The 22,580-nt window shown below is 54.5% G+C and overlaps 4 non-coding genes and 5 pseudogenes across 4 annotated transcripts; all 9 read right to left on the bottom strand.

The window, feature by feature from the left end:
• Positions 1–1,162: 1,162 nt before the first annotated feature.
• Positions 1,163–1,281, bottom strand: LOC123629165 (annotated as a pseudogene).
• Positions 1,282–4,738: 3,457 nt separating this feature from the next.
• On the bottom strand, positions 4,739–4,857 carry LOC123629231. The gene has a single exon (XR_006731932.1). It is a non-coding gene; the product is annotated as a 5S ribosomal RNA (ribosomal RNA).
• A 1,191-nt stretch (positions 4,858–6,048) lies between these two features.
• On the bottom strand, positions 6,049–6,167 carry LOC123629164 (annotated as a pseudogene).
• Positions 6,168–9,625: 3,458 nt separating this feature from the next.
• On the bottom strand, positions 9,626–9,744 carry LOC123629230. The gene has a single exon (XR_006731931.1). It is a non-coding gene; the product is annotated as a 5S ribosomal RNA (ribosomal RNA).
• Positions 9,745–10,935: 1,191 nt separating this feature from the next.
• On the bottom strand, positions 10,936–11,054 carry LOC123629163 (annotated as a pseudogene).
• Positions 11,055–14,512: 3,458 nt separating this feature from the next.
• LOC123629228 lies at positions 14,513–14,631 on the bottom strand. The gene has a single exon (XR_006731929.1). It is a non-coding gene; the product is annotated as a 5S ribosomal RNA (ribosomal RNA).
• A 1,191-nt stretch (positions 14,632–15,822) lies between these two features.
• Positions 15,823–15,941, bottom strand: LOC123629161 (annotated as a pseudogene).
• Positions 15,942–19,398: 3,457 nt separating this feature from the next.
• On the bottom strand, positions 19,399–19,517 carry LOC123629227. Its single transcript, XR_006731928.1, has one exon. It is a non-coding gene; the product is annotated as a 5S ribosomal RNA (ribosomal RNA).
• A 1,191-nt stretch (positions 19,518–20,708) lies between these two features.
• On the bottom strand, positions 20,709–20,827 carry LOC123629160 (annotated as a pseudogene).
• Positions 20,828–22,580: the final 1,753 nt, after the last annotated feature.

Genomic DNA, 22,580 nt, shown 5'->3' with positions numbered 1-22,580 from the left:
GGCCGAGCTGCTGCGACGCGTCCCTCCCTGCGCAGTCGGGTCCCTCCCGCCGCCCTGGCCCTTCGCTAGCCCACCTGCCCGGATCGGGGTGGGGGTGGGGGGCCAGGCGGAGCCTCACGGGTCTCGCGCGCGCACCCTCCCACCCCCACCCAAACCACGGACGCACCGCCGTCCCACACCCCGAGGAGCAGACCCACGGGCACGCGCGCAGGGACAGGCTTCCACGCGTGGGAGCGGAGGGCCGGAGCCGGAGAGTGCGCGAGAGAGGGCCCTCCGCCGGCCCACGCGAGGGCACGGTGGGGAGGGGCTTTGGGGCGGGGCCGGGAGGAGGAGGCAGGGCCGTGCCTGCCGCTGGTCCGTCACCCGGAGGTCCTGAAGATCTGCAGTGTCCCCCCCCACCCCGCCACCCCACCCCCGTCCGGGGAGGACCGTTCTGCCCCGATTCCCCTCAGGGCCTGCGTGTGGCAGCAGCCCCCGCGCGGGGGCGGGGGGCGGCGCGGGGGGCCAGAGCCGGCTATCCTGTGGCCCGCTGGGGTGGGGTTTGGGGTGTGTAGCCAGGGGTCAAGGGGCCGGTGGGTGGTTTGGGTTTGGGTGCGTGCGCTCCGTGTGCTGTTGTGTGTCCTCTCTGCCCAGGTGGCCAGCGACTCGCCCTGTGCGGCGCGCCGGTGTGTCTCTCGGGAGCCCCGGCGGCGGCGAGGAGCCCGCCCGGCGTGAGGCCCGGGCCCGAGGCCCGGGTGTGCGGCGGAGAGAAAGTGCACGGTGGGCCGGGTGTCCGGGGGCCCAGGACACGGTTTGCCGCCGTGGGCTGTCCCGCGCCGGGTGTACGCGATGTCCCGGAGTGCGGGGCGGCGGGTGCGGGGTCGGGGGGAGAGGAGACCCAGCGGCACTTAGGGATCCCGCCGCCCGGCCCCGGCCCGGTGTGGGGCCCAGGGTTGGGGCTCCGCTGCCGGCCCAACGGAACGCCTGGGACGCTCTGCCGCTGCCGCCACCTGGCGGTGGTGCTGCAGCGGGGGAGAGGGGAGGAAGCCCCGGGCGGGGGCAGCGGGTCGCGCCGAGGGGGGGGAGGGGCCGGGGCCCGAGGGCGAAAGTGGGGGCGGGCGCAGAAGGCGGGGGGCCCCCCCACCCCCGACCCCCCAGCGGGCGGGACAAAAGAAGAAGCAAAAGCCTACAGCACCCGGTATTCCCAGGCGGTCTCCCATCCAAGTACTAACCTGGCCCGACCCTGCTTAGCTTCCCAGACCAGAGGAGATCGGGCACGTTCAGGGTGCTATGGCCCTAGACGGCAGCGGCCGTCCCCGGACGCCTCGAGAGGCCCAGCTGCTACGCGGCCCTCCCGGCCCAGCGCCCCCCACCCGACCCCGCGCCCTCCTGCTGCCCAGTAGCCTTCAGAGCCTCGCTCTCTAGCTGCTACATACACACCAAACACTCAACACTTTGCCACAAACACATACACCAATGACAACAAAATTCAAACACTCAATAGCACATCTATTCAAAGCACGGAGGACACAAACGGGAGGACAATGTGTGACTTTTCAGATTCTACAGACGTCAGGAGCCCACATGAAGGCTCAGGGAAATATTCCAAAGGAGTGTGACGTGGCTCAGAGCTCCTTGGACATGAGCAGACTGGCTTCGGCGGACGGCAGCTCTTACATTTTCACAGTGCAGCCGGAACAATAGAAGGTTCCTTCCTCGCCTTTCCTAGTTCATGCAGTAGGAACCAGTCCACGGTTCTATGGTGCATGGCTACGATTATTCTGTGGGATCCTGCAAAGAAGAAATGCTGTTGGTGTCTTTGGGTACTGGGAATCTGGGTGTGAGAGGAAGAGGTGAAATCGGTAAAGTAATGTAAAAAAACTCTCAGTTCTCAGTTTGAACTTGGATTATCAGTGTAAACTCAATGTGTTTTCCTGTAATTTTTTTTTCTTTTCTTTCTCTCTTTCTTTCTTTTCTTTTCTTTTCTTTTTTTTTTTTTTTTTAAGTTTTTCCACGGAAAGTGCTGAGACATAGGTGCGAACTCGACACTAGTGCATTTCACCAGCCTCTAGATCGTGGTCTCCGCCAACCATCGTTATTAAACGGTCCTAAGACTTACTGGAGACATACGCTGACTTGAAGTCTGGGGCGGGAAACGCACGCTTCTCATACTGGGAAGCGCGGATGCTACCATATCCAACAGGACGAGGGTCACGTCAAAAGACACAGGAACCAGAATGAGTAGACTCCCGTTTGCCAAACACAGGACGGTTTGATCGCCAGCAAGTCTAATGATTGCAAGATATTGAAACACGTTAAATACGTTTAAATCCACGATGAAACCCCTCACAATGCAAAAATAGCTCGGGTCACTGCGGACAGCGGTAGGAAACAAAGGGAAATGGTGACAACCGGGGCTGCCCCCGACTAGTCGCGATGTATGGACACTCTTTCAAAAGACATCTCAACCCCTCACAAGGTATGGACTGTATTTGGACTGGATTCAAAGAAACTGAAATGAGCGTGTGTGTCTCAGGGAAACGCAAACATTGAGTACTTGCTGTTATCTCTAACACGGTGAAATTTTTACATGGAATAAGGTGGCTGTGAGTACACTGAAAAAGGGAAGAAAGCCTCTACCTTTGATAGAAACATATTGACTTTTTATCGTTGGAGGGATATTATTAAGGGGATCATGAACTTAAGGTAGGAGGGGTATAAAAGAAACAAGATCTGGCCAGGGGTTGGTGATTTCTTGAGTCAGGGGAGTGAGAAAATACTCTACTATTCTTTCCGATTTTGTTTCTATTCCAAATTTCCCATCATGAAAAGTTTCCAAAGATACCATGAAGAGGGTCAAAAACAAGCTGCAAACAGGACAAGGTATCTGTAGCCCATATAATTGGCAAAATATTACTGTTACAGAATATCTACGTTTAATACGCTTAATACGCCTTTGGCCCCGTGTCCTCATTATTGGTCAAGGAAATGCAGAATAAAAAATGAAGCCAGATATAGTTTCCAACTCACCAGATTGAGGAAACTTAAGAAACTGATCACTGTGTTGGCTTTGAGGAAAACTCTTGCACACACCCTGCTGATATGGGAGGCGAAATTATAGGACCATTTGGAAAACACTGTAGCCTAAATGGAAATGAATAAACACTGGCATAATTCAGGAGCAAGCATATTCTCTGAGTAGCACGTACCAGAGAGAAGATAGGGCACATGTGACCAGGAAGCATCTAGGGTAATCCTCACGGGAGCCCCTTGTACACGGACCTACTCAAAGATCGGATAAAGATACTTCCGACTGATTCGTGCAGTGCCATTCTCTAGCAGCGCTGATGAACTGCAGCTTCCTGTGTAAGCGAGGAGTATTCTCCAAACAGAAGGTTTCCCCTGGCACACAAGTTACCCAGAAGGAATCCAGAATGGTTCCACATCTATTCTATAAACTGTGAAATTAACAAACTACCTCAATGAGATAGTCCTATAACAGAGAGCAAAAACTTTCAAAGGAAAAGCAAGGAAAAGGATGACAGTCGAGATGGGATTTGTTTGGGAGAAGCGTTTTTGTGGTTCCACGCCTTGAGAAAAAGATACACAGCGGCTTCCGACATATGCATCAACTCCCATTTTTATAAGGTGAGTGGTGGGGTTTTGGTACGGTTAATTCGATTTAATATAATAATCATAATGATAATCATGATCATTATCATCATTCTTTAACATATCCCTTTCCCAAATTAAAAGAAAAAGAGAAAGAAGCAGACTGTAAGTTTCTAGATATAAACCCTGTTTAAATGGGATTATTTATTAATGTGGGGGAAATGATTAGTTTGGGGACTCTGTGTCCGTCTATGGAGGACTACGGGATAGCCTCTCCATCGATGGGAGCCATCATGTACGTTTTTGCTAAGTTTTCCATCGAAGTTGGCACCTTTGCCCCGTAGGTGCTGTGTGGATTTTCTGTGACTTTGAATGTTATCCTTTTCAAGAATTGCATTCATTATTGTGTATTTGCGAGGAAACAAGAAATATCGAAACTATCGATCGAATGTTGATTTCATCTAGAGCTATCTTGCTGGACTCACCTAGGATTTCTACAGGTCTCCCGCGCATAGGGGCAAACATTCTATTTTGAGAACCGTAGGAGGTGAGGAAAATGAAGAAAGGTGATTTTCCTTTCCCATATATTGTTAGTGTTTTCCCTTGTTGTAGTATGTTTTTGGAGCGTCTCTTGCAGTATCGAACAGAAGGATTTCCTATCGACACCCTGGTCTTGCTCGTGACTGTCCAAAGAATGCTTCTACCTCTTAATCCTTCAGAATATTTTCTAAAGATTTAGACGTTTGAAAAGTGTTTCTAGATGTCTTCGCATCTGGATTCTTAAGTTATGTTCCCGTGAACGGATAGCCAACTGTTTAGATTCTCTTCTTCTGCATATATGGATAGGATCCAATTTTTCCTTTCCCAGGGTGGTAACGTGGTCATCTCCTTGGACAACTTTAGACTGTGTCCTGAATTCAGAGCCGGTCGGTCCGAAGTTCCGGAGGCCCGGGCCTGCGGCAGGTGTGTGAGGGGCGGCAGCCTCGGGGACTGAGCCTCCACATCTCCAATCTGACCCTCTCTCCAGGGGCCACGGGGCGGGGTCCGGGCCGGCCGGGGGCGGGAGCCGGGGCGGGCGCGGAGGGCGAAGGCCCCCCCTCCCCTTCCCAGCCCAGGGGGGCGGGGCAGAAAGAGAGGCAGAGCAAAAAGCCTACGGCACCCGGGATTCCCAGGCGGTCTCCCATCCAAGTACTAACCGGGCCCGACCCTGCTTAGCTTCCGAGGTGAGACGAGATCGGGTGCGTTCAGGGTGGTCTGGCCGTAGACGAGGGCGGCCGCCCCCGGACGCCTCAAGAGGCCGAGCTGCTGCGACGCGTCCCTCCCTGCGCAGTCGGGTCCCTCCCGCCGCCCTGGCCCTTCGCTAGCCCACCTGCCCGGATCGGGGTGGGGGTGGGGGGCCAGGCGGAGCCTCACGGGTCTCGCGCGCGCACCCTCCCACCCCCACCCAAACCACGGACGCACCGCCGTCCCACACCCCGAGGAGCAGACCCACGGGCACGCGCGCAGGGACAGGCTTCCACGCGTGGGAGCGGAGGGCCGGAGCCGGAGAGTGCGCGAGAGAGGGCCCTCCGCCGGCCCACGCGAGGGCACGGTGGGGAGGGGCTTTGGGGCGGGGCCGGGAGGAGGAGGCAGGGCCGTGCCTGCCGCTGGTCCGTCACCCGGAGGTCCTGAAGATCTGCAGTGTCCCCCCCCACCCCGCCACCCCACCCCCGTCCGGGGAGGACCGTTCTGCCCCGATTCCCCTCAGGGCCTGCGTGTGGCAGCAGCCCCCGCGCGGGGGCGGGGGGCGGCGCGGGGGGCCAGAGCCGGCTATCCTGTGGCCCGCTGGGGTGGGGTTTGGGGTGTGTAGCCAGGGGTCAAGGGGCCGGTGGGTGGTTTGGGTTTGGGTGCGTGCGCTCCGTGTGCTGTTGTGTGTCCTCTCTGCCCAGGTGGCCAGCGACTCGCCCTGTGCGGCGCGCCGGTGTGTCTCTCGGGAGCCCCGGCGGCGGCGAGGAGCCCGCCCGGCGTGAGGCCCGGGCCCGAGGCCCGGGTGTGCGGCGGAGAGAAAGTGCACGGTGGGCCGGGTGTCCGGGGGCCCAGGACACGGTTTGCCGCCGTGGGCTGTCCCGCGCCGGGTGTACGCGATGTCCCGGAGTGCGGGGCGGCGGGTGCGGGGTCGGGGGGAGAGGAGACCCAGCGGCACTTAGGGATCCCGCCGCCCGGCCCCGGCCCGGTGTGGGGCCCAGGGTTGGGGCTCCGCTGCCGGCCCAACGGAACGCCTGGGACGCTCTGCCGCTGCCGCCACCTGGCGGTGGTGCTGCAGCGGGGGAGAGGGGAGGAAGCCCCGGGCGGGGGCAGCGGGTCGCGCCGAGGGGGGGGAGGGGCCGGGGCCCGAGGGCGAAAGTGGGGGCGGGCGCAGAAGGCGGGGGGCCCCCCCACCCCCGACCCCCCAGCGGGCGGGACAAAAGAAGAAGCAAAAGCCTACAGCACCCGGTATTCCCAGGCGGTCTCCCATCCAAGTACTAACCTGGCCCGACCCTGCTTAGCTTCCCAGACCAGAGGAGATCGGGCACGTTCAGGGTGCTATGGCCCTAGACGGCAGCGGCCGTCCCCGGACGCCTCGAGAGGCCCAGCTGCTACGCGGCCCTCCCGGCCCAGCGCCCCCCACCCGACCCCGCGCCCTCCTGCTGCCCAGTAGCCTTCAGAGCCTCGCTCTCTAGCTGCTACATACACACCAAACACTCAACACTTTGCCACAAACACATACACCAATGACAACAAAATTCAAACACTCAATAGCACATCTATTCAAAGCACGGAGGACACAAACGGGAGGACAATGTGTGACTTGTCAGATTCTACAGACGTCAGGAGCCCACATGAAGGCTCAGGGAAATATTCCAAAGGAGTGTGACGTGGCTCAGAGCTCCTTGGACATGAGCAGACTGGCTTCGGCGGACGGCAGCTCTTACATTTTCACAGTGCAGCCGGAACAATAGAAGGTTCCTTCCTCGCCTTTCCTAGTTCATGCAGTAGGAACCAGTCCACGGTTCTATGGTGCATGGCTACGATTATTCTGTGGGATCCTGCAAAGAAGAAATGCTGTTGGTGTCTTTGGGTACTGGGAATCTGGGTGTGAGAGGAAGAGGTGAAATCGGTAAAGTAATGTAAAAAAACTCTCAGTTCTCAGTTTGAACTTGGATTATCAGTGTAAACTCAATGTGTTTTCCTGTAATTTTTTTTTCTTTTCTTTCTCTCTTTCTTTCTTTTCTTTTCTTTTTTTTTTTTTTTTTTTTTTTAAGTTTTTCCACGGAAAGTGCTGAGACATAGGTGCGAACTCGACACTAGTGCATTTCACCAGCCTCTAGATCGTGGTCTCCGCCAACCATCGTTATTAAACGGTCCTAAGACTTACTGGAGACATACGCTGACTTGAAGTCTGGGGCGGGAAACGCACGCTTCTCATACTGGGAAGCGCGGATGCTACCATATCCAACAGGACGAGGGTCACGTCAAAAGACACAGGAACCAGAATGAGTAGACTCCCGTTTGCCAAACACAGGACGGTTTGATCGCCAGCAAGTCTAATGATTGCAAGATATTGAAACACGTTAAATACGTTTAAATCCACGATGAAACCCCTCACAATGCAAAAATAGCTCGGGTCACTGCGGACAGCGGTAGGAAACAAAGGGAAATGGTGACAACCGGGGCTGCCCCCGACTAGTCGCGATGTATGGACACTCTTTCAAAAGACATCTCAACCCCTCACAAGGTATGGACTGTATTTGGACTGGATTCAAAGAAACTGAAATGAGCGTGTGTGTCTCAGGGAAACGCAAACATTGAGTACTTGCTGTTATCTCTAACACGGTGAAATTTTTACATGGAATAAGGTGGCTGTGAGTACCCTGAAAAAGGGAAGAAAGCCTCTACCTTTGATAGAAACATATTGACTTTTTATCGTTGGAGGGATATTATTAAGGGGATCATGAACTTAAGGTAGGAGGGGTATAAAAGAAACAAGATCTGGCCAGGGGTTGGTGATTTCTTGAGTCAGGGGAGTGAGAAAATACTCTACTATTCTTTCCGATTTTGTTTCTATTCCAAATTTCCCATCATGAAAAGTTTCCAAAGATACCATGAAGAGGGTCAAAAACAAGCTGCAAACAGGACAAGGTATCTGTAGCCCATATAATTGGCAAAATATTACTGTTACAGAATATCTACCTTTAATACGCTTAATACGCCTTTGGCCCCGTGTCCTCATTATTGGTCAAGGAAATGCAGAATAAAAAATGAAGCCAGATATAGTTTCCAACTCACCAGATTGAGGAAACTTAAGAAACTGATCACTGTGTTGGCTTTGAGGAAAACTCTTGCACACACCCTGCTGATATGGGAGGCGAAATTATAGGACCATTTGGAAAACACTGTAGCCTAAATGGAAATGAATAAACACTGGCATAATTCAGGAGCAAGCATATTCTCTGAGTAGCACGTACCAGAGAGAAGATAGGGCACATGTGACCAGGAAGCATCTAGGGTAATCCTCACGGGAGCCCCTTGTACACGGACCTACTCAAAGATCGGATAAAGATACTTCCGACTGATTCGTGCAGTGCCATTCTCTAGCAGCGCTGATGAACTGCAGCTTCCTGTGTAAGCGAGGAGTATTCTCCAAACAGAAGGTTTCCCCTGGCACACAAGTTACCCAGAAGGAATCCAGAATGGTTCCACATCTATTCTATAAACTGTGAAATTAACAAACTACCTCAATGAGATAGTCCTATAACAGAGAGCAAAAACTTTCAAAGGAAAAGCAAGGAAAAGGATGACAGTCGAGATGGGATTTGTTTGGGAGAAGCGTTTTTGTGGTTCCACGCCTTGAGAAAAAGATACACAGCGGCTTCCGACATATGCATCAACTCCCATTTTTATAAGGTGAGTGGTGGGGTTTTGGTACGGTTAATTCGATTTAATATAATAATCATAATGATAATCATGATCATTATCATCATTCTTTAACATATCCCTTTCCCAAATTAAAAGAAAAAGAGAAAGAAGCAGACTGTAAGTTTCTAGATATAAACCCTGTTTAAATGGGATTATTTATTAATGTGGGGGAAATGATTAGTTTGGGGACTCTGTGTCCGTCTATGGAGGACTACGGGATAGCCTCTCCATCGATGGGAGCCATCATGTACGTTTTTGCTAAGTTTTCCATCGAAGTTGGCACCTTTGCCCCGTAGGTGCTGTGTGGATTTTCTGTGACTTTGAATGTTATCCTTTTCAAGAATTGCATTCATTATTGTGTATTTGCGAGGAAACAAGAAATATCGAAACTATCGATCGAATGTTGATTTCATCTAGAGCTATCTTGCTGGACTCACCTAGGATTTCTACAGGTCTCCCGCGCATAGGGGCAAACATTCTATTTTGAGAACCGTAGGAGGTGAGGAAAATGAAGAAAGGTGATTTTCCTTTCCCATATATTGTTAGTGTTTTCCCTTGTTGTAGTATGTTTTTGGAGCGTCTCTTGCAGTATCGAACAGAAGGATTTCCTATCGACACCCTGGTCTTGCTCGTGACTGTCCAAAGAATGCTTCTACCTCTTAATCCTTCAGAATATTTTCTAAAGATTTAGACGTTTGAAAAGTGTTTCTAGATGTCTTCGCATCTGGATTCTTAAGTTATGTTCCCGTGAACGGATAGCCAACTGTTTAGATTCTCTTCTTCTGCATATATGGATAGGATCCAATTTTTCCTTTCCCAGGGTGGTAACGTGGTCATCTCCTTGGACAACTTTAGACTGTGTCCTGAATTCAGAGCCGGTCGGTCCGAAGTTCCGGAGGCCCGGGCCTGCGGCAGGTGTGTGAGGGGCGGCAGCCTCGGGGACTGAGCCTCCACATCTCCAATCTGACCCTCTCTCCAGGGGCCACGGGGCGGGGTCCGGGCCGGCCGGGGGCGGGAGCCGGGGCGGGCGCGGAGGGCGAAGGCCCCCCCTCCCCTTCCCAGCCCAGGGGGGCGGGGCAGAAAGAGAGGCAGAGCAAAAAGCCTACGGCACCCGGGATTCCCAGGCGGTCTCCCATCCAAGTACTAACCGGGCCCGACCCTGCTTAGCTTCCGAGGTGAGACGAGATCGGGTGCGTTCAGGGTGGTCTGGCCGTAGACGAGGGCGGCCGCCCCCGGACGCCTCAAGAGGCCGAGCTGCTGCGACGCGTCCCTCCCTGCGCAGTCGGGTCCCTCCCGCCGCCCTGGCCCTTCGCTAGCCCACCTGCCCGGATCGGGGTGGGGGTGGGGGGCCAGGCGGAGCCTCACGGGTCTCGCGCGCGCACCCTCCCACCCCCACCCAAACCACGGACGCACCGCCGTCCCACACCCCGAGGAGCAGACCCACGGGCACGCGCGCAGGGACAGGCTTCCACGCGTGGGAGCGGAGGGCCGGAGCCGGAGAGTGCGCGAGAGAGGGCCCTCCGCCGGCCCACGCGAGGGCACGGTGGGGAGGGGCTTTGGGGCGGGGCCGGGAGGAGGAGGCAGGGCCGTGCCTGCCGCTGGTCCGTCACCCGGAGGTCCTGAAGATCTGCAGTGTCCCCCCCCACCCCGCCACCCCACCCCCGTCTGGGGAGGACCGTTCTGCCCCGATTCCCCTCAGGGCCTGCGTGTGGCAGCAGCCCCCGCGCGGGGGCGGGGGGCGGCGCGGGGGGCCAGAGCCGGCTATCCTGTGGCCCGCTGGGGTGGGGTTTGGGGTGTGTAGCCAGGGGTCAAGGGGCCGGTGGGTGGTTTGGGTTTGGGTGCGTGCGCTCCGTGTGCTGTTGTGTGTCCTCTCTGCCCAGGTGGCCAGCGACTCGCCCTGTGCGGCGCGCCGGTGTGTCTCTCGGGAGCCCCGGCGGCGGCGAGGAGCCCGCCCGGCGTGAGGCCCGGGCCCGAGGCCCGGGTGTGCGGCGGAGAGAAAGTGCACGGTGGGCCGGGTGTCCGGGGGCCCAGGACACGGTTTGCCGCCGTGGGCTGTCCCGCGCCGGGTGTACGCGATGTCCCGGAGTGCGGGGCGGCGGGTGCGGGGTCGGGGGGAGAGGAGACCCAGCGGCACTTAGGGATCCCGCCGCCCGGCCCCGGCCCGGTGTGGGGCCCAGGGTTGGGGCTCCGCTGCCGGCCCAACGGAACGCCTGGGACGCTCTGCCGCTGCCGCCACCTGGCGGTGGTGCTGCAGCGGGGGAGAGGGGAGGAAGCCCCGGGCGGGGGCAGCGGGTCGCGCCGAGGGGGGGGAGGGGCCGGGGCCCGAGGGCGAAAGTGGGGGCGGGCGCAGAAGGCGGGGGGCCCCCCCACCCCCGACCCCCCAGCGGGCGGGACAAAAGAAGAAGCAAAAGCCTACAGCACCCGGTATTCCCAGGCGGTCTCCCATCCAAGTACTAACCTGGCCCGACCCTGCTTAGCTTCCCAGACCAGAGGAGATCGGGCACGTTCAGGGTGCTATGGCCCTAGACGGCAGCGGCCGTCCCCGGACGCCTCGAGAGGCCCAGCTGCTACGCGGCCCTCCCGGCCCAGCGCCCCCCACCCGACCCCGCGCCCTCCTGCTGCCCAGTAGCCTTCAGAGCCTCGCTCTCTAGCTGCTACATACACACCAAACACTCAACACTTTGCCACAAACACATACACCAATGACAACAAAATTCAAACACTCAATAGCACATCTATTCAAAGCACGGAGGACACAAACGGGAGGACAATGTGTGACTTGTCAGATTCTACAGACGTCAGGAGCCCACATGAAGGCTCAGGGAAATATTCCAAAGGAGTGTGACGTGGCTCAGAGCTCCTTGGACATGAGCAGACTGGCTTCGGCGGACGGCAGCTCTTACATTTTCACAGTGCAGCCGGAACAATAGAAGGTTCCTTCCTCGCCTTTCCTAGTTCATGCAGTAGGAACCAGTCCACGGTTCTATGGTGCATGGCTACGATTATTCTGTGGGATCCTGCAAAGAAGAAATGCTGTTGGTGTCTTTGGGTACTGGGAATCTGGGTGTGAGAGGAAGAGGTGAAATCGGTAAAGTAATGTAAAAAAACTCTCAGTTCTCAGTTTGAACTTGGATTATCAGTGTAAACTCAATGTGTTTTCCTGTAATTTTTTTTTCTTTTCTTTCTCTCTTTCTTTCTTTTCTTTTCTTTTTTTTTTTTTTTTTTTTTTTAAGTTTTTCCACGGAAAGTGCTGAGACATAGGTGCGAACTCGACACTAGTGCATTTCACCAGCCTCTAGATCGTGGTCTCCGCCAACCATCGTTATTAAACGGTCCTAAGACTTACTGGAGACATACGCTGACTTGAAGTCTGGGGCGGGAAACGCACGCTTCTCATACTGGGAAGCGCGGATGCTACCATATCCAACAGGACGAGGGTCACGTCAAAAGACACAGGAACCAGAATGAGTAGACTCCCGTTTGCCAAACACAGGACGGTTTGATCGCCAGCAAGTCTAATGATTGCAAGATATTGAAACACGTTAAATACGTTTAAATCCACGATGAAACCCCTCACAATGCAAAAATAGCTCGGGTCACTGCGGACAGCGGTAGGAAACAAAGGGAAATGGTGACAACCGGGGCTGCCCCCGACTAGTCGCGATGTATGGACACTCTTTCAAAAGACATCTCAACCCCTCACAAGGTATGGACTGTATTTGGACTGGATTCAAAGAAACTGAAATGAGCGTGTGTGTCTCAGGGAAACGCAAACATTGAGTACTTGCTGTTATCTCTAACACGGTGAAATTTTTACATGGAATAAGGTGGCTGTGAGTACACTGAAAAAGGGAAGAAAGCCTCTACCTTTGATAGAAACATATTGACTTTTTATCGTTGGAGGGATATTATTAAGGGGATCATGAACTTAAGGTAGGAGGGGTATAAAAGAAACAAGATCTGGCCAGGGGTTGGTGATTTCTTGAGTCAGGGGAGTGAGAAAATACTCTACTATTCTTTCCGATTTTGTTTCTATTCCAAATTTCCCATCATGAAAAGTTTCCAAAGATACCATGAAGAGGGTCAAAAACAAGCTGCAAACAGGACAAGGTATCTGTAGCCCATATAATTGGCAAAATATTACTGTTACAGAATATCTACGTTTAATACGCTTAATACGCCTTTGGCCCCGTGTCCTCATTATTGGTCAAGGAAATGCAGAATAAAAAATGAAGCCAGATATAGTTTCCAACTCACCAGATTGAGGAAACTTAAGAAACTGATCACTGTGTTGGCTTTGAGGAAAACTCTTGCACACACCCTGCTGATATGGGAGGCGAAATTATAGGACCATTTGGAAAACACTGTAGCCTAAATGGAAATGAATAAACACTGGCATAATTCAGGAGCAAGCATATTCTCTGAGTAGCACGTACCAGAGAGAAGATAGGGCACATGTGACCAGGAAGCATCTAGGGTAATCCTCACGGGAGCCCCTTGTACACGGACCTACTCAAAGATCGGATAAAGATACTTCCGACTGATTCGTGCAGTGCCATTCTCTAGCAGCGCTGATGAACTGCAGCTTCCTGTGTAAGCGAGGAGTATTCTCCAAACAGAAGGTTTCCCCTGGCACACAAGTTACCCAGAAGGAATCCAGAATGGTTCCACATCTATTCTATAAACTGTGAAATTAACAAACTACCTCAATGAGATAGTCCTATAACAGAGAGCAAAAACTTTCAAAGGAAAAGCAAGGAAAAGGATGACAGTCGAGATGGGATTTGTTTGGGAGAAGCGTTTTTGTGGTTCCACGCCTTGAGAAAAAGATACACAGCGGCTTCCGACATATGCATCAACTCCCATTTTTATAAGGTGAGTGGTGGGGTTTTGGTACGGTTAATTCGATTTAATATAATAATCATAATGATAATCATGATCATTATCATCATTCTTTAACATATCCCTTTCCCAAATTAAAAGAAAAAGAGAAAGAAGCAGACTGTAAGTTTCTAGATATAAACCCTGTTTAAATGGGATTATTTATTAATGTGGGGGAAATGATTAGTTTGGGGACTCTGTGTCCGTCTATGGAGGACTACGGGATAGCCTCTCCATCGATGGGAGCCATCATGTACGTTTTTGCTAAGTTTTCCATCGAAGTTGGCACCTTTGCCCCGTAGGTGCTGTGTGGATTTTCTGTGACTTTGAATGTTATCCTTTTCAAGAATTGCATTCATTATTGTGTATTTGCGAGGAAACAAGAAATATCGAAACTATCGATCGAATGTTGATTTCATCTAGAGCTATCTTGCTGGACTCACCTAGGATTTCTACAGGTCTCCCGCGCATAGGGGCAAACATTCTATTTTGAGAACCGTAGGAGGTGAGGAAAATGAAGAAAGGTGATTTTCCTTTCCCATATATTGTTAGTGTTTTCCCTTGTTGTAGTATGTTTTTGGAGCGTCTCTTGCAGTATCGAACAGAAGGATTTCCTATCGACACCCTGGTCTTGCTCGTGACTGTCCAAAGAATGCTTCTACCTCTTAATCCTTCAGAATATTTTCTAAAGATTTAGACGTTTGAAAAGTGTTTCTAGATGTCTTCGCATCTGGATTCTTAAGTTATGTTCCCGTGAACGGATAGCCAACTGTTTAGATTCTCTTCTTCTGCATATATGGATAGGATCCAATTTTTCCTTTCCCAGGGTGGTAACGTGGTCATCTCCTTGGACAACTTTAGACTGTGTCCTGAATTCAGAGCCGGTCGGTCCGAAGTTCCGGAGGCCCGGGCCTGCGGCAGGTGTGTGAGGGGCGGCAGCCTCGGGGACTGAGCCTCCACATCTCCAATCTGACCCTCTCTCCAGGGGCCACGGGGCGGGGTCCGGGCCGGCCGGGGGCGGGAGCCGGGGCGGGCGCGGAGGGCGAAGGCCCCCCCTCCCCTTCCCAGCCCAGGGGGGCGGGGCAGAAAGAGAGGCAGAGCAAAAAGCCTACGGCACCCGGGATTCCCAGGCGGTCTCCCATCCAAGTACTAACCGGGCCCGACCCTGCTTAGCTTCCGAGGTGAGACGAGATCGGGTGCGTTCAGGGTGGTCTGGCCGTAGACGAGGGCGGCCGCCCCCGGACGCCTCAAGAGGCCGAGCTGCTGCGACGCGTCCCTCCCTGCGCAGTCGGGTCCCTCCCGCCGCCCTGGCCCTTCGCTAGCCCACCTGCCCGGATCGGGGTGGGGGTGGGGGGCCAGGCGGAGCCTCACGGGTCTCGCGCGCGCACCCTCCCACCCCCACCCAAACCACGGACGCACCGCCGTCCCACAGCCCGAGGAGCAGACCCACGGGCACGCGCGCAGGGACAGGCTTCCACGCGTGGGAGCGGAGGGCCGGAGCCGGAGAGTGCGCGAGAGAGGGCCCTCCGCCGGCCCACGCGAGGGCACGGTGGGGAGGGGCTTTGGGGCGGGGCCGGGAGGAGGAGGCAGGGCCGTGCCTGCCGCTGGTCCGTCACCCGGAGGTCCTGAAGATCTGCAGTGTCCCCCCCCACCCCGCCACCCCACCCCCGTCTGGGGAGGACCGTTCTGCCCCGATTCCCCTCAGGGCCTGCGTGTGGCAGCAGCCCCCGCGCGGGGGCGGGGGGCGGCGCGGGGGGCCAGAGCCGGCTATCCTGTGGCCCGCTGGGGTGGGGTTTGGGGTGTGTAGCCAGGGGTCAAGGGGCCGGTGGGTGGTTTGGGTTTGGGTGCGTGCGCTCCGTGTGCTGTTGTGTGTCCTCTCTGCCCAGGTGGCCAGCGACTCGCCCTGTGCGGCGCGCCGGTGTGTCTCTCGGGAGCCCCGGCGGCGGCGAGGAGCCCGCCCGGCGTGAGGCCCGGGCCCGAGGCCCGGGTGTGCGGCGGAGAGAAAGTGCACGGTGGGCCGGGTGTCCGGGGGCCCAGGACACGGTTTGCCGCCGTGGGCTGTCCCGCGCCGGGTGTACGCGATGTCCCGGAGTGCGGGGCGGCGGGTGCGGGGTCGGGGGGAGAGGAGACCCAGCGGCACTTAGGGATCCCGCCGCCCGGCCCCGGCCCGGTGTGGGGCCCAGGGTTGGGGCTCCGCTGCCGGCCCAACGGAACGCCTGGGACGCTCTGCCGCTGCCGCCACCTGGCGGTGGTGCTGCAGCGGGGGAGAGGGGAGGAAGCCCCGGGCGGGGGCAGCGGGTCGCGCCGAGGGGGGGGAGGGGCCGGGGCCCGAGGGCGAAAGTGGGGGCGGGCGCAGAAGGCGGGGGGCCCCCCCACCCCCGACCCCCCAGCGGGCGGGACAAAAGAAGAAGCAAAAGCCTACAGCACCCGGTATTCCCAGGCGGTCTCCCATCCAAGTACTAACCTGGCCCGACCCTGCTTAGCTTCCCAGACCAGAGGAGATCGGGCACGTTCAGGGTGCTATGGCCCTAGACGGCAGCGGCCGTCCCCGGACGCCTCGAGAGGCCCAGCTGCTACGCGGCCCTCCCGGCCCAGCGCCCCCCACCCGACCCCGCGCCCTCCTGCTGCCCAGTAGCCTTCAGAGCCTCGCTCTCTAGCTGCTACATACACACCAAACACTCAACACTTTGCCACAAACACATACACCAATGACAACAAAATTCAAACACTCAATAGCACATCTATTCAAAGCACGGAGGACACAAACGGGAGGACAATGTGTGACTTGTCAGATTCTACAGACGTCAGGAGCCCACATGAAGGCTCAGGGAAATATTCCAAAGGAGTGTGACGTGGCTCAGAGCTCCTTGGACATGAGCAGACTGGCTTCGGCGGACGGCAGCTCTTACATTTTCACAGTGCAGCCGGAACAATAGAAGGTTCCTTCCTCGCCTTTCCTAGTTCATGCAGTAGGAACCAGTCCACGGTTCTATGGTGCATGGCTACGATTATTCTGTGGGATCCTGCAAAGAAGAAATGCTGTTGGTGTCTTTGGGTACTGGGAATCTGGGTGTGAGAGGAAGAGGTGAAATCGGTAAAGTAATGTAAAAAAACTCTCAGTTCTCAGTTTGAACTTGGATTATCAGTGTAAACTCAATGTGTTTTCCTGTAATTTTTTTTTCTTTTCTTTCTCTCTTTCTTTCTTTTCTTTTCTTTTTTTTTTTTTTTTTTTTTTAAGTTTTTCCACGGAAAGTGCTGAGACATAGGTGCGAACTCGACACTAGTGCATTTCACCAGCCTCTAGATCGTGGTCTCCGCCAACCATCGTTATTAAACGGTCCTAAGACTTACTGGAGACATACGCTGACTTGAAGTCTGGGGCGGGAAACGCACGCTTCTCATACTGGGAAGCGCGGATGCTACCATATCCAACAGGACGAGGGTCACGTCAAAAGACACAGGAACCAGAATGAGTAGACTCCCGTTTGCCAAACACAGGACGGTTTGATCGCCAGCAAGTCTAATGATTGCAAGATATTGAAACACGTTAAATACGTTTAAATCCACGATGAAACCCCTCACAATGCAAAAATAGCTCGGGTCACTGCGGACAGCGGTAGGAAACAAAGGGAAATGGTGACAACCGGGGCTGCCCCCGACTAGTCGCGATGTATGGACACTCTTTCAAAAGACATCTCAACCCCTCACAAGGTATGGACTGTATTTGGACTGGATTCAAAGAAACTGAAATGAGCGTGTGTGTCTCAGGGAAACGCAAACATTGAGTACTTGCTGTTATCTCTAACACGGTGAAATTTTTACATGGAATAAGGTGGCTGTGAGTACACTGAAAAAGGGAAGAAAGCCTCTACCTTTGATAGAAACATATTGACTTTTTATCGTTGGAGGGATATTATTAAGGGGATCATGAACTTAAGGTAGGAGGGGTATAAAAGAAACAAGATCTGGCCAGGGGTTGGTGATTTCTTGAGTCAGGGGAGTGAGAAAATACTCTACTATTCTTTCCGATTTTGTTTCTATTCCAAATTTCCCATCATGAAAAGTTTCCAAAGATACCATGAAGAGGGTCAAAAACAAGCTGCAAACAGGACAAGGTATCTGTAGCCCATATAATTGGCAAAATATTACTGTTACAGAATATCTACGTTTAATACGCTTAATACGCCTTTGGCCCCGTGTCCTCATTATTGGTCAAGGAAATGCAGAATAAAAAATGAAGCCAGATATAGTTTCCAACTCACCAGATTGAGGAAACTTAAGAAACTGATCACTGTGTTGGCTTTGAGGAAAACTCTTGCACACACCCTGCTGATATGGGAGGCGAAATTATAGGACCATTTGGAAAACACTGTAGCCTAAATGGAAATGAATAAACACTGGCATAATTCAGGAGCAAGCATATTCTCTGAGTAGCACGTACCAGAGAGAAGATAGGGCACATGTGACCAGGAAGCATCTAGGGTAATCCTCACGGGAGCCCCTTGTACACGGACCTACTCAAAGATCGGATAAAGATACTTCCGACTGATTCGTGCAGTGCCATTCTCTAGCAGCGCTGATGAACTGCAGCTTCCTGTGTAAGCGAGGAGTATTCTCCAAACAGAAGGTTTCCCCTGGCACACAAGTTACCCAGAAGGAATCCAGAATGGTTCCACATCTATTCTATAAACTGTGAAATTAACAAACTACCTCAATGAGATAGTCCTATAACAGAGAGCAAAAACTTTCAAAGGAAAAGCAAGGAAAAGGATGACAGTCGAGATGGGATTTGTTTGGGAGAAGCGTTTTTGTGGTTCCACGCCTTGAGAAAAAGATACACAGCGGCTTCCGACATATGCATCAACTCCCATTTTTATAAGGTGAGTGGTGGGGTTTTGGTACGGTTAATTCGATTTAATATAATAATCATAATGATAATCATGATCATTATCATCATTCTTTAACATATCCCTTTCCCAAATTAAAAGAAAAAGAGAAAGAAGCAGACTGTAAGTTTCTAGATATAAACCCTGTTTAAATGGGATTATTTATTAATGTGGGGGAAATGATTAGTTTGGGGACTCTGTGTCCGTCTATGGAGGACTACGGGATAGCCTCTCCATCGATGGGAGCCATCATGTACGTTTTTGCTAAGTTTTCCATCGAAGTTGGCACCTTTGCCCCGTAGGTGCTGTGTGGATTTTCTGTGACTTTGAATGTTATCCTTTTCAAGAATTGCATTCATTATTGTGTATTTGCGAGGAAACAAGAAATATCGAAACTATCGATCGAATGTTGATTTCATCTAGAGCTATCTTGCTGGACTCACCTAGGATTTCTACAGGTCTCCCGCGCATAGGGGCAAACATTCTATTTTGAGAACCGTAGGAGGTGAGGAAAATGAAGAAAGGTGATTTTCCTTTCCCATATATTGTTAGTGTTTTCCCTTGTTGTAGTATGTTTTTGGAGCGTCTCTTGCAGTATCGAACAGAAGGATTTCCTATCGACACCCTGGTCTTGCTCGTGACTGTCCAAAGAATGCTTCTACCTCTTAATCCTTCAGAATATTTTCTAAAGATTTAGACGTTTGAAAAGTGTTTCTAGATGTCTTCGCATCTGGATTCTTAAGTTATGTTCCCGTGAACGGATAGCCAACTGTTTAGATTCTCTTCTTCTGCATATATGGATAGGATCCAATTTTTCCTTTCCCAGGGTGGTAACGTGGTCATCTCCTTGGACAACTTTAGACTGTGTCCTGAATTCAGAGCCGGTCGGTCCGAAGTTCCGGAGGCCCGGGCCTGCGGCAGGTGTGTGAGGGGCGGCAGCCTCGGGGACTGAGCCTCCACATCTCCAATCTGACCCTCTCTCCAGGGGCCACGGGGCGGGGTCCGGGCCGGCCGGGGGCGGGAGCCGGGGCGGGCGCGGAGGGCGAAGGCCCCCCCTCCCCTTCCCAGCCCAGGGGGGCGGGGCAGAAAGAGAGGCAGAGCAAAAAGCCTACGGCACCCGGGATTCCCAGGCGGTCTCCCATCCAAGTACTAACCGGGCCCGACCCTGCTTAGCTTCCGAGGTGAGACGAGATCGGGTGCGTTCAGGGTGGTCTGGCCGTAGACGAGGGCGGCCGCCCCCGGACGCCTCAAGAGGCCGAGCTGCTGCGACGCGTCCCTCCCTGCGCAGTCGGGTCCCTCCCGCCGCCCTGGCCCTTCGCTAGCCCACCTGCCCGGATCGGGGTGGGGGTGGGGGGCCAGGCGGAGCCTCACGGGTCTCGCGCGCGCACCCTCCCACCCCCACCCAAACCACGGACGCACCGCCGTCCCACAGCCCGAGGAGCAGACCCACGGGCACGCGCGCAGGGACAGGCTTCCACGCGTGGGAGCGGAGGGCCGGAGCCGGAGAGTGCGCGAGAGAGGGCCCTCCGCCGGCCCACGCGAGGGCACGGTGGGGAGGGGCTTTGGGGCGGGGCCGGGAGGAGGAGGCAGGGCCGTGCCTGCCGCTGGTCCGTCACCCGGAGGTCCTGAAGATCTGCAGTGTCCCCCCCCACCCCGCCACCCCACCCCCGTCCGGGGAGGACCGTTCTGCCCCGATTCCCCTCAGGGCCTGCGTGTGGCAGCAGCCCCCGCGCGGGGGCGGGGGGCGGCGCGGGGGGCCAGAGCCGGCTATCCTGTGGCCCGCTGGGGTGGGGTTTGGGGTGTGTAGCCAGGGGTCAAGGGGCCGGTGGGTGGTTTGGGTTTGGGTGCGTGCGCTCCGTGTGCTGTTGTGTGTCCTCTCTGCCCAGGTGGCCAGCGACTCGCCCTGTGCGGCGCGCCGGTGTGTCTCTCGGGAGCCCCGGCGGCGGCGAGGAGCCCGCCCGGCGTGAGGCCCGGGCCCGAGGCCCGGGTGTGCGGCGGAGAGAAAGTGCACGGTGGGCCGGGTGTCCGGGGGCCCAGGACACGGTTTGCCGCCGTGGGCTGTCCCGCGCCGGGTGTACGCGATGTCCCGGAGTGCGGGGCGGCGGGTGCGGGGTCGGGGGGAGAGGAGACCCAGCGGCACTTAGGGATCCCGCCGCCCGGCCCCGGCCCGGTGTGGGGCCCAGGGTTGGGGCTCCGCTGCCGGCCCAACGGAACGCCTGGGACGCTCTGCCGCTGCCGCCACCTGGCGGTGGTGCTGCAGCGGGGGAGAGGGGAGGAAGCCCCGGGCGGGGGCAGCGGGTCGCGCCGAGGGGGGGGAGGGGCCGGGGCCCGAGGGCGAAAGTGGGGGCGGGCGCAGAAGGCGGGGGGCCCCCCCACCCCCGACCCCCCAGCGGGCGGGACAAAAGAAGAAGCAAAAGCCTACAGCACCCGGTATTCCCAGGCGGTCTCCCATCCAAGTACTAACCTGGCCCGACCCTGCTTAGCTTCCCAGACCAGAGGAGATCGGGCACGTTCAGGGTGCTATGGCCCTAGACGGCAGCGGCCGTCCCCGGACGCCTCGAGAGGCCCAGCTGCTACGCGGCCCTCCCGGCCCAGCGCCCCCCACCCGACCCCGCGCCCTCCTGCTGCCCAGTAGCCTTCAGAGCCTCGCTCTCTAGCTGCTACATACACACCAAACACTCAACACTTTGCCACAAACACATACACCAATGACAACAAAATTCAAACACTCAATAGCACATCTATTCAAAGCACGGAGGACACAAACGGGAGGACAATGTGTGACTTGTCAGATTCTACAGACGTCAGGAGCCCACATGAAGGCTCAGGGAAATATTCCAAAGGAGTGTGACGTGGCTCAGAGCTCCTTGGACATGAGCAGACTGGCTTCGGCGGACGGCAGCTCTTACATTTTCACAGTGCAGCCGGAACAATAGAAGGTTCCTTCCTCGCCTTTCCTAGTTCATGCAGTAGGAACCAGTCCACGGTTCTATGGTGCATGGCTACGATTATTCTGTGGGATCCTGCAAAGAAGAAATGCTGTTGGTGTCTTTGGGTACTGGGAATCTGGGTGTGAGAGGAAGAGGTGAAATCGGTAAAGTAATGTAAAAAAACTCTCAGTTCTCAGTTTGAACTTGGATTATCAGTGTAAACTCAATGTGTTTTCCTGTAATTTTTTTTTCTTTTCTTTCTCTCTTTCTTTCTTTTCTTTTCTTTTTTTTTTTTTTTTTTTTTTAAGTTTTTCCACGGAAAGTGCTGAGACATAGGTGCGAACTCGACACTAGTGCATTTCACCAGCCTCTAGATCGTGGTCTCCGCCAACCATCGTTATTAAACGGTCCTAAGACTTACTGGAGACATACGCTGACTTGAAGTCTGGGGCGGGAAACGCACGCTTCTCATACTGGGAAGCGCGGATGCTACCATATCCAACAGGACGAGGGTCACGTCAAAAGACACAGGAACCAGAATGAGTAGACTCCCGTTTGCCAAACACAGGACGGTTTGATCGCCAGCAAGTCTAATGATTGCAAGATATTGAAACACGTTAAATACGTTTAAATCCACGATGAAACCCCTCACAATGCAAAAATAGCTCGGGTCACTGCGGACAGCGGTAGGAAACAAAGGGAAATGGTGACAACCGGGGCTGCCCCCGACTAGTCGCGATGTATGGACACTCTTTCAAAAGACATCTCAACCCCTCACAAGGTATGGACTGTATTTGGACTGGATTCAAAGAAACTGAAATGAGCGTGTGTGTCTCAGGGAAACGCAAACATTGAGTACTTGCTGTTATCTCTAACACGGTGAAATTTTTACATGGAATAAGGTGGCTGTGAGTACCCTGAAAAAGGGAAGAAAGCCTCTACCTTTGATAGAAACATATTGACTTTTTATCGTTGGAGGGATATTATTAAGGGGATCATGAACTTAAGGTAGGAGGGGTATAAAAGAAACAAGATCTGGCCAGGGGTTGGTGATTTCTTGAGTCAGGGGAGTGAGAAAATACTCTACTATTCTTTCCGATTTTGTTTCTATTCCAAATTTCCCATCATGAAAAGTTTCCAAAGATACCATGAAGAGGGTCAAAAACAAGCTGCAAACAGGACAAGGTATCTGTAGCCCATATAATTGGCAAAATATTACTGTTACAGAATATCTACGTTTAATACGCTTAATACGCCTTTGGCCCCGTGTCCTCATTATTGGTCAAGGAAATGCAGAATAAAAAATGAAGCCAGATATAGTTTCCAACTCACCAGATTGAGGAAACTTAAGAAACTG

The sequence above is a fragment of the Lemur catta genome, assembly GCF_020740605.2.
Source record: "Lemur catta isolate mLemCat1 chromosome 20 unlocalized genomic scaffold, mLemCat1.pri SUPER_20_unloc_1, whole genome shotgun sequence".
Taxonomy (NCBI): Eukaryota; Metazoa; Chordata; class Mammalia; order Primates; family Lemuridae; genus Lemur; species Lemur catta.
Note: the sequence above shows the minus strand (reverse complement) of the source record. Positions and strands in the feature narration are given on the sequence as shown.